Source organism: Conger conger, chromosome 13, assembly GCF_963514075.1.
Source record: "Conger conger chromosome 13, fConCon1.1, whole genome shotgun sequence".
Classification (NCBI taxonomy): domain Eukaryota; kingdom Metazoa; phylum Chordata; class Actinopteri; order Anguilliformes; family Congridae; genus Conger; species Conger conger.
The window spans coordinates 47,632,892-47,645,184 of record NC_083772.1 but is presented as its reverse complement, the minus strand read 5'-3'; positions in this window follow the sequence as shown (position 1 = coordinate 47,645,184).

Genomic DNA, 12,293 nt, shown 5'->3' with positions numbered 1-12,293 from the left:
TCTCATAGTCACGGTCTTTCAGCATGTTTACTTTATTGACTTATTCTCATTTTGAACAGCAGCCTACCCAACTAGTGATGATTCTCTACCTAGTTTTGAGGTATTTATGCCACCCGTTAGGTTCATTTTAGGGCAAACGCGTAATCATTTCTTGTAAGAAGCGGACCTACTGGGACCTTAAATCCTGACGACCAGGAAGCCCCCGCGGGGAATATGTTGGGATTGACACTTCTTTGCAAACTGATGTTTCGTATGACGGAGAACCTCTTTACGCCTTGGCGGGACTGCTCAGCGGAGCTCTGCCGCGTAACTGACGTCGTTGCCGCCACGGTCCGTAGTAACGAAGAAGACACGAGCAACAGGCGAGCCGTTGCAGTTTTCCCGTTGCTTGCTTTGCTTGTACCCTTATTAAAACCGCTTAACACTTGTCATCGTTGAAAGGGGACAGATAACGTTTTCTGCCATAGATTCCATAAACGTAAGCACATAGCGTCCAACCGCGAGCAATATCCCTGCCAATGTTAGCCTAGGTTAAATTGGCATTGTTTACTAAATAGTGTCTAAATTCACTAAAAGCGTATTTATCACATGTAATGGTTTCAGCTGTTTAGGCAAAATGCAATACTGGACAAAGTGAGACAGTGTAAAAAAAAAAAAACACACACAAACACAAAAAACAATGTATTTAATTAAACAAGTTATCACCCACATGAAAAGCAGTTAACCATTTAGTTACTTAATCTAACAATTAACCAAATGTAATTTATTATTAGATTTGGCTGATCAAGCCAGGCTTGAGCCAGCCTTGTTGAATCTAAATCTCTCTCATATTGTACTTTGCCATCAGAGAGAAGTGGTCACCACAAAGTATCTACATGCCACTAAGCCACAATCAAAGGATTCCAGAAGATTTTTCTTTTTAAGTTGTTGAAATTTATCAGTCTGGAAAGTGTTACAAAGCCATTTCTAAGGCTCTTGGACTCCAAAAAACCTCAGTCTGAAAATATTTTTCAGACATAACTTCAAATAACTACCATAGACTCTTGATTCTCTTTAGAACCATCAGCTCTATACTTAACTCTCTGGTTGCCATGCTGCTGATGGATTTGCTGAAACATGCAAAGATTTTTTATTGACAAGATCGAGAACACACTCCCTCTGTTTCTGACACCTCTCCCTGTGTGGTGCGCAGCACTGTTTTAATGTTTGAGCCAGTCTCCCTCTCCTCCTGGTATCTTTAATGTTTGAGCCAGTCTCCCTCTCCTCCTGCTATCTTTAATGTTTGAGCCAGTCTCCCTCTCCTGCTGGTATCTCACATGAAGCCCACTGCCTCCCTGCGTGATACTATCCCACCCCCTTTCTTTATGGAGTTATTTGATGTTATCAGTAACAGCATTCTCTGCATTATCAAGGCCTGCTTAGTCACCGGCACTGTCTCTGCCTGCTTTAAACACGCAGTAGATCAGTCCTCTCTTAAAGGTACAATAGGTAAGATTTCTGTGTTAAAACATTGTTACAAGACTGTTGTAAATCATTCCTTCCTATCATTAAAAAATGCTCACTGACATGTTGACTCACCCTCTACATGCATTTATAGTCCTTAAATTCGGGTTTCAAAGTGTACATTTGTCGGGCCGTCAAATGTATCAAAACATTTTACAGTTGTACCGCAATTAAAGCTCATTGGTTGAAAAATGGTTCCAACTGCCACAGCCAATGGCATTCTGCGGGCCTATTCTGATTGTACCTGTCGCTGCCCAAACTGCACTCCAGACAAGCAATCACTGAAACTCTTTGCTTATTATCCAAGCGAAGACTACATATCTAGTTATAAAACAATACCAGGTTGTTATCGGTAGCAACATGCAAATTAGCTGTAGTTAGCTTGAAGAATTTACAAATACCCACTTACAATAAAATATAGGCAATACGAACATTTGTAGCGATTGCACAAGCGTTGTGCTTCAGGTGGATATTTGTACATTCAGGAAGCTAACTAGTAATCGCTAATTTTCTTGATATAGCGAACTGGTATTGTTTTATAACTAGATAGGCTAGGCAACAGCAGAATGAGTTTCAGTGATCACTTGTCTGGAGTGCAATTTGGGCAGTTACATGTTACTTTTGTCTCTTTACATGTTCAATCATCCATAAACCTTTATTTCTCTCAAACTGTAAGTTGCAGTTGCATCGTTTGTGGTAGACTATCATATCTTGTTATATAGCCAGCTAGTTACACAGCCAAATAACTTGCTTGCTCACAATATAGTTGGTTATCTAAAGTGAAAACTATAAATAGTGTTGTGTAGCACACCAAAGTCAAAATCTCATAAAGTCTCTTGTTCGGCGTAACATTTTCTTACTAGAACACTACGAAAAGACTGCTCTGTTGCGTTTGTCACTGTCAGCTTTCCAAAACGTGCACGAGAACACTGAACTGTATAATAACGATTTATATTAAGCGTTACATTCTTAGACAGTGGGAAGTATAAACAGTGCTGTGGTCCGAAATTACCTATTGTACCTTTAAAAACCCAAACCACGACACCAAAACAGTTAACAGCTTCTGTCCCATCTTTAAACTGTCTCTTTAGAAATAATAGTTCTCTGCCAGTTTTTGCCATAGCTGAACAAAAATGGCATTCCTGAAATGTTGCAATCGGGTGACAGAGCTCTTCACAGGACAGAAGGTAAGAAATGACCTGTGATGCCAGCGGTGTCTGGTGAGCTGAAAGCTGGTGGGGCACAAAACTTGTCTTTAAACTATTCATTGATCTCAACCTGTTTTCGTTCACATCTCTTGATTAAGTGTGCAACAATCTCACTAATCAACTGAATATTGACACGCAGCTTCTTCACATCTTCATGCTTGTTAACCAAGAAAAATGAATGAAAACAAGTTGAGATCAATGATTAGAGTAAAGGAAAGTTTTGTGCTCCACAAATTGTAAGCTCACCAGACACCCCTGAGGTTGACCGCAACACAGGCAGGTAAACTGTTTTCAAAGGGAGCTTCTTTCAGCTGAGAACGACAGCCAAGCTGAAATAGGAATAGGAATAGAGAGATTGGAATATCTAGGAAAAGTAATGCATGCATTTATTAGCTCTCATTTAGACTACTGCGATTCCCTCTATTCCATCAAAGAGTCTCTCACACATTTGCAGTTCACAGTGCAGTTTGCGAGTCCAGAATACAGCTGTGAAACTTTGCACTGGCAAGAAGGATCACATCACCTATATCTGAGCATCCATTGGCTTCTAGTCCATCTTAGAATCAATTTTAAGGTTTTGCTTTTTATATTTAAACCACTTAATAGGCTGGCTCCCTCATATATTACCGACCTACTCTACCCTCATTTGACTCCTGGGTCTCCTGGGTCTCCTGGGTCTCCTGGGTCTCTCGGGTCCTCCGATCAAATTTACATTTACATTTACATTACATTTTAGTCATTTGGCAGACGCTTTTAATCCAAAGCGATTTACAAATGCCTGCAGGTCTGTGCCATCCATCTCCCTTTTTAAATCTAGTCCCAAAACTTACCTCTTTGACCTAACATTTTAAAATCTACAGCAGTTTATGTTTGTCCTTAGTGGTTCCTGTTTGCATATATGTGTATATTTCACTTGCATATTACATTACATTATTGGCATTTGGCAGACACTCTTATCCAGAGCGATGTACAGTTGATTAGACTAAGCAGGAGACAATCCTCCCCTGGAGCAATGCAGGGTTAAGGGCCTTGCTCAAGGGCTCAACGGCTGTGTGGATCATATTGTGGCTACACCAGGATTAGAACCACCGACCCTGTGGGTCCCAGTCATTTACTTTAACCACTACGCTATAGGCCGCCCAATATATTTTGTACCGCACATTGGTGCAACTATTGTCGTTTTAAATGTGCTTTATCAATAACATTTTCTTACTTACTTAAAGTGCAAGCCATTATCTTCCAATGGAGGACACTCAAAAATATAACAGTGGTGTGGCTGGCCTGCTGAACAGATCTTCTGCTGGCTCCGGTCAGTGTTCATAACTCCACAATAAAAAGAGAGGCTAAGAATAATGTTCTTTGGACAGATGAGTCAAAAGTATACATTATTGGACAACAGGGGTCCCATTATGCCTGATACTGAAAACTCAGATATTCAGAAAATACTTAACATTAAGAACATCATCAAACATAGTGGTGGTAGTGCAATGGATTTCAATTTTAAAACATTCTAACAATTATGGTCACAACTACAACTTGGTGGCATAATAATAATAATAATAATAATAATAATAATAATAATAATAATAATAATAATAATAACCTGATTGTATGGGTTAATAACTAACGGTGTAGCTTGAAATTTTGAGTGTTCAGAAAAGTGTTTTTCTTTGGTTTTCTTCTATCACCACCTAGTGGAAACATTTGAAATGGCCAAAATGTCCACATGAAGGAGGGGATAAAAGACTGAATGACAGTTTTCCTGTTGAAATGAATCTCCTCGTGTAACTAACATCTGAGGGACAGAGGGAAAGGTCAAACAGTAGAGGCTGAGTAATTTCCAATGGACCTTTCTACGATGTGAAATGTAAAAACGAACATTATTTAACTAGTCTTAAGGAATCTTTTGCTAGGCCTTCATATTTTTAAGTGAGGAGGTGGTGGGCACTTGTACAGATTCAGTCTGTTTATACATAGTCCCCCATTTTAGGGGAGCAAAAGTAATTACACAATAACACATTCAGGGAAATAGATTCTTTACAAACCAGACATGAGGATAATTCATGATGAGCAAATCTATTTCGAACTGGTCCACCCAATGAACTTTAAAAGACGCAGGCGACTCCCATGTTACTTCCCGCTGGCGGTTCTTTTCATGTTACTATGCATATTTCTTTCTTTTAAAATAAAGGATGACACGCACGTAAGGCAGGGGTGAAAGTACTGCATTGTCGACATATTAGAATGAAAATTTTCTAAATTTTTGCAAAATTCCGTACACACAATAGGAGGTGTTTCTTTACGCAGTAGAATAAATCAAACGCCCTATTTCGCGTCATTTTGCAGTAGGAATACGACGGCGACGGGGAGTGAAAACTTTGGAGTGACTTCGCACACAAAATTCATTCTTATAGGTAGGCCTATACTAAAACAGTGTTGTTTATAAATGTAAATAAAAGATGTAAGGCAGTGTGAAAAAACGTTACGGGGGAAAAGATGCATTTGGTGGTCCAGCTAAGGACAATATTAACACTGGTAGAACTGGTGGAAAAATCCCTGCAAAATGAGAAAGTCGTCGGGGTGCGGAAGGTGTAGGCACGAATTAACTTGTAATGGGAGAATGTAAAACTGTATTCACAGTTAATTTAAAATACATTTAAATTCAGAACTGCGTTTCTAAACGAACTTCTAGTTGACTTGAATAGATGCCTTGCGTCCTTTCAAGTCAACTAGAAGTTAGTTTAGAAACGCAGTTCTGAATTTAAATGTATGCATACTACGAGTTCATTAGCGTATATAATTAATCTTCTAATATAGGCCTACGTCGTCTTATATATATATATATATATATATATATATATATATATATATATATATATATATATATATATATATATATATATATTAGACGACGTAGGCCTATATTAGAAGATATAGTAAAAACAGATGTGAAACAAAATGAAATCCTGAAGTGTTAATGCATTCGTTCATCCCCATCCCATACAGCCGTGGATATGCTTAGCCTACAACCAGCACCCTTTCCCGGCATCATGCGCGAGCTATATGCGCCAAAAAACTAACTGCTCTCAGGAATTGTAAAAATTCTCACTCAACGGGAGTCGCAATTAATGCCTGCTTTAGTAAATCTGACGGAATACTTAATTTATCTAATTTAAATAATATCCACGCTGATAATAATATAGCGCCTTTACTGCAGGTATACATTGACGTATAAATTTACGTAAGCATCAGCAACAGGAAAGTCGCAGTGACCCAATCCCCGCAAATGACATCCTAATCCTAATCCTAATAGCGATTTTGTCTCATTGCCACCGTTTAGTAAATTAGACCACTTAGATATTGCGACCTTATTGCGGGTGTTTTGACGTCTGAAAAGCAGTTTAGACAGTGCTAGTTATTCTCTAGTTTGTAGGCAAATGGTGAGCAGTAGGTACCATTCCATGACCTGTTCTCTGTTCTTGTCAGTATGTTCTGTTATTTTCACAAAACATGAATAAAAGGAAACGTGTCAGGATTTGCAGGACAGAAGAACCAAGTGCAGACAAATTGCATGCTATAATAGTCCAATGACGGCAGAGTCCAATGACGGGTAGGCAGTCCGGGTACAGCGCAACAGTACAAAAAAATGCAGTCCAGAAACCTGGAGTCTAATGCAGGGGATGAAAACAGGTAATACAAAAAACAGAAACCACACTGGTCAGGGAACGGGCAAGCAGAGGCTAGAACAGGGGACAGGAATACATGTGGTACAGAATCAGGTACAGAATAAGACCTAGCACAGAGAACTGACACACATAGGCTTAAATACACTCACAAATAAAACTAAAAGACCAACAGGTGTAGGAGCTGGGGAACAGGTGAGATGATTAAATGAATGAATGACAGAAAGGAAGCTGAAATGAAGGGCGGAGACACAACATGAGGACACACAGAGAACACACAGAGAACACACAGCGAACACACAGAGAACACACAGTGAACACACAGAGAACACACAGAGAAGACACAGCGAACACACAGAGAACACACAGAGAAGACACAGCGAACACACAGCAAACACACAGCGAACACACAGCGAACACACAGCGAACACACAGAGAACACACAGCGATCACACAGAGAACACACAGCGAACACACAGAGAACACACAGAGAAGACACAGCGAACACACAGCGAACACACAGAGAACACACAGCGAACACACAGCGAACACACAGAGAACACACAGAGAACACACAGCGAACACACAGTGAACACACAGAGAACACACAGAGAACACACAGCGAACACACAGAGAACACACAGCGAACACACAGAGAACACACAGAGAACACACAGAGAAGACACAGCGAACACACAGCGAACACACAGAGAACACACAGCGAACACACAGAGAACACAGAGAACAGAGAACACTCAGAGAACACACAGTGAACACACAGAGAACACACAGAGAACACACAGAGAACACACAGCGAACACACAGTGAACACACAGCGAACACACAGAGAACACAGAGAACAGAGAACACTCAGTGAACACACAGAGAACACACAGAGAACACAGAGAACAGAGAACACTCAGTGAACACACAGAGAACACACAGCGAACACACAGAGAACACTCAGAGAAAGGAAAAAACAAGAGAAAAAGGGCACGCACGTGACAAAACTCCACCATTGGAGAAAATGACACAAGTAGTAAAGTGGATCTGAGGAAATAAACAAAACAGACGAGGGAAAACCGCACTTCAGAGATAAAACAGATCCACTAAGACAACTCACTGTGAGTACATCAACCTTTCAGCTAGCATAGCAAGTTTCGCAGATAGAATACCCCAAATGCTACAATAATTATACATAAGTGCTTTTACAAGGGAAGGCGTACACATGGCTAATCATAGCAGTGAGGTAGGGAGGTGAGTTTTCAGTCTGCGCTTGAAAGTGGTCAAAGACTCTGCTGTTCTGACAGCCACAGGAAGGTCATTCTACCACCGTGGGGCCAGAACAGACAGCAGTGACTGAGAACTGTAGGTGCGATGAGGGAGGTGCCAGTCATACCCAAATAGTGGAATGGAGTGGTCTGGCCGGTGTATAGGGTCTGATTAATGTTTGGATGTATTTTGATCAAACTTCAACAAGGGGTACTCGGGTTTCCTCCCACAGTCCAAAGACATGCAGGTTAGGCTGATTGGAGAGTCTAAATTGCCCGTGGGTATGAGTGTGTGAGTGAATGGTGTGTGTGCCCTGCGATGGACTGGCAACCTGTCCAGGGTGTATTTCTGCCTTTCACCCAATGTATGCTGAGATAGGCTCCAGCCCCCCTGCGACCCTGTTCAGGATAAGCGGGTTAGGATAATGGATGGATGGATGGATGGATGCAGGGGCTGATCCCTTAACTGCCGGGTATGCAAGCACCAACATTTTTAATTTGATGTGAGCCATAACAGGCAGCCAGCGGAGGTCACTGAGCAGGGGGGTGACATGGGAATGTCTGGGGACGTTACACACCAGATGAGCTGGGGTGTTCTGGATCAGTTGTAGCGGTCTGATGGTGGATGCTGGAAGGCCAGCCAGCAGATAATTGCAGTAGTCCAGGCGGGGCAGGACCATTGGTTGAACAAGCAGCTGAGTGGAGTAGGTGGTGAGGAAGGGACGGATTCTCCAGATGTTGTACAGGAAGAACCTGCATGCCCGGGTCACTGCAGCAATGTTCTCAGAGAAGGACAGATTGTTGTCCATCACCCCTCCAAGGTTTCTTGCACAGGGGGATGAGGTCACTGTGGTATCCCCTAATGACTGGGAAAATCAGAGAAGGGAAAGGTTAGAGCAAGGATGAAGATTATCTCCGTCTTACCTGGGTTGAGCTTTAGATGGTGGTTGTCCATCCAGCTCTGGGTGTCTCTCAGGCAGACAGATATATGGGTAGAGACATGTGTGTCAGATGGGGGGGAGGAGAGAAAATAGTGGTATGGCATGCCATGAGCAGAGATAAAAGATAAAAGATAGAGTGGTTGACCATGTCAAAGGCTGCAGAGAGATAAAGAAGGATCAGGACAGGAGACAGGAGGAGAGGGAGGCTGCTTGTGTAGCCTGAAGGGATTCACTGATGGAGAGAAGTGCGATGTCTGTCGAGTGGCCAGGTCTGAAGCCAGACTAGTGGGGGTCCAGCAGGTTATTCTGTGAGAGGAGGAAGAGTTAAATTGTTGGCATTTATATAGCGCCTTTATCCAAAGCGCTGTACAATTGATGCTTCTCATTCACCCATTCATACATACACTCACACACTGACAGCGATTGGCTGCCATGCAAGGCACTGACCAGCTCGTCAGGAACATTTGGGGGTTAGGTCTTGCTCAGGGACACTTCGACACAGCCCGGGCGGGGGATCAAACCGGCAACCCTCCGACTGCCAGACGACTGCTCTTACTGCCTGAGCCATGTCGCCCCCATTTTGGTTAGAGGCAGCTCTTCCAACTGATTTGGATAGAAAAAGAAGGAGAGATACTGGTAGTTCTCTATACTGGAGGGGTCCAGAGTGGGTTTCTTCAGGAGTGAAGTGATGTGGGCCCTCTTGAAGAATGAGTGGAACCATCCAGAAGACAGGGAGGAGTTCACAAGGGAGGTGACAAAGGAGGGAGGACGACATGTGTGATTGCCTGAAGGAGGTTTGAGGGGATAGGGTCGTGGGAACAAGTAGTAGGGTGGTGGGAGAGCAGAAGTTGAGACACATCAGTGTCTGTGAGGGGAGAGAAAGTGGAGCAACAGGGGGCAGGCACAGAGTGGTCGCGAAGGTGCTGCGGATGTTCGTCGAAGAACACTGAAAGGTCATCAGCAGCAAGGGAGGACTGAGAAGGTGGGGGAGGTGTGCTGAGGAGGGAGGGAAAAAAGGACAACAGTTGACGGTGGTGATAGCGGAAGAGAACGCCGCCAGGAGAGACTGGTCTGAACAGAAGTCCGATGGGTCCTTGGATTTCCCCCACTTTCTCTCAGCTGCACGTAGGCTGGCCCTGGAGGAACGCAGAAGGTCAGAAACCCATGGACTGGGAGGGGAGGATCAAACAGGCCTGGAGACAAGAGGACAGAGAGAGTCAAGTGCTGGGGAGAGAGAGGGAAGCAGGGCAGAGGATGCAGAGTCAGTGGATGGATCGGAGGAGGATTCAAGAGGAGGGAGAGAAGCGGTGACCCTAGGGGCAAGCAAGGAGGGTGACAAGGGGGATGTGAAGGGGTGATCAGACATGTAGAGAGGAGAGTGCTGCCGGGAGAATGGAGTAGTGGTAGGAAGGAAGCAGACTGGGAGGCTTCCAGGTGGATGTTGAAATCTCCCAGGACGATCAGCGGGGTGCCATCCTCAGGGAACGAGCTAAGTCAAGCTCATCAAGGAAACTTCCCAGGGTACCTGGAGGATGATCAACAACGACAATATAAAGTTTAACAGGGTGAGTGATTGAGACAGAGTGGCACTCAAAGGTGGATAGGTGTAACAGATGAGAAATTGCCTGAGTCCGAGGTGGGATTTGAACCCCAGCCTCTCACTTGTACCAAGTTTTTGTAGAACGAACGCGTTACCAGTCAGCTAAAGACGAACTTGCCGCTAGCCAAGGGCAACAACGTTCTTTTGAATTTGAGGGTTACGTCATCGGGGAGTGTTGTCACGGTAACCTGCTACCAGCCTTCGCTTTCACTGCACGATCCATGCTTACTCGCGAACTAGCTGAGCTAACCATGTTACATAGGGATAGGTCAATGAGGGGAAACACAGTGAATTTCCAGGAGGGGGAGATCGTCAAGCCAGTGCCACCTCCACGGCCGGATGGCCGGAGGGTGTGTGAGAAGGAGAAGGAGGATGAGAGGGCAGCGGGAGTATTGGTGGAAAAAAAGAAGTTAAATATAAATGGAAATATGTGATTATTAAATTTAGTTTTAGAATTTCCATAGATGCCAATAATAGACACAACGGTTGAGAAAAAAAATGTATTCCTTGAAGATTTCTTTCTTTGAACAGTTCTACCTCAACTAAATGTCAGATATCTCTACAAGATCAGGCTGATAAGATTGTTTGGGTGCAGACCGCAGAGACTAGACTAAGAGAAGGGGAGTCAAGTCCTGGTTTTGTACAATTACACTGCAGATAATAAATTAATTCCGAAACTAAACTTTAATTTCCTTCAACATAACCAAATGATTGTTAATACATTTTTGTATTCAGCTTAATGAGATTTGAGTTTAATATCTACAGATACTGTAAATTAAGTACATAGGGGTTTTTTGTGTGATTTCCTTTCAATCAGCAGCCAATATAGACCTTGGAAACAAGGTGCGCTGACTCTTTCAAGGTTTTATCGGGTTTATGCAAAAAAAGATACTTGAAAGAAAAACGATGCATCTCTCTGTTATGAGTGACAAAGTGATCTTGTTGGGTGATACCTTTAGTCACTGTTATGGTAGAATGCATTGTGTTCTGGTAGTCTTAGTGCGTTTTGTGTGCAAGATTGAAACGTTAAAGCTGAAGCGTGCTTTCCTGTATAGTTGCATGCATGTAAGCAGGTAAGTATGCATGTAAGCAGGTCAGCAACTGCCACTTTTATCACTTCATATTTATACCCCAGTGAAACAGGAAATCATATTCATACCCCAGTGAAACAGGAAGTCATATTTATACCCCAGTGAAACAGGAAGTCATATTTATACCCCAGTAAAACAGGAAGTCCTGGATGACCAGACATGTTCACAAGTCATCAAATGCAAGTCAAGTCTCAAGTCTCTGAGCTAGAGTCCGCTCAAGTCTCCAGAATGGTGCAGCATAAGCAAAAGTATGGCTTTAGAAATTCATCACAATTCCTATGCTAGTTGAAGATATAGAAACCAGAAGTGTAGATGACATTTTGTATATGACCTCATGTGCATGACAACCGAAGAAACAGTATTATCAGGGGCACACCCAAAAAACTGGTTATTTCATTAATTTATTCGTACATCAATGAACAATCACGTATGAGCCAGCATTCTGAAGATGGATGGGGAAAGGCTTTGCCAAAACCTCAGGTCTGGGTTCGGGTTCTACAGCTTTTAATGCCACACGTCTATCACAAACAACCTAAAGTACATACAGTTCTTATTTGTATGACAATGGAATAACAATCAATTTCCACGCCACTATTACATAACTTCACCTACTAAAATGACTCGCTGTCTTGCTTGCATACAGTGCATCCGGAAAGTATTCACAGCACTTCACTTTTCCCACATTTTGTTATGTTACAGCCTTATTCCAAATGGAATAAATTCATTTTTTTCCTCAAAATTCTACACACAGCCTCCCATAATGACAACATGAAAGAAGTTTTTTTGAAATTTTAGCAAATTTATTAAAAATAAAAAACTAAGAAATTACATGTACATAAGTATTCACAGCCTTTGCTCAATACTTTGTTGATGCACCTTTGGCAGCAATTACAGCCTCAGGTCTTTTTGAATATGATACCACAAGCTTGGCACACCTATCTTTGGGCAGTTTTGCCCATTCCTCTTTGCAGCACCTCTCAAGCTCCATCAGGTTGG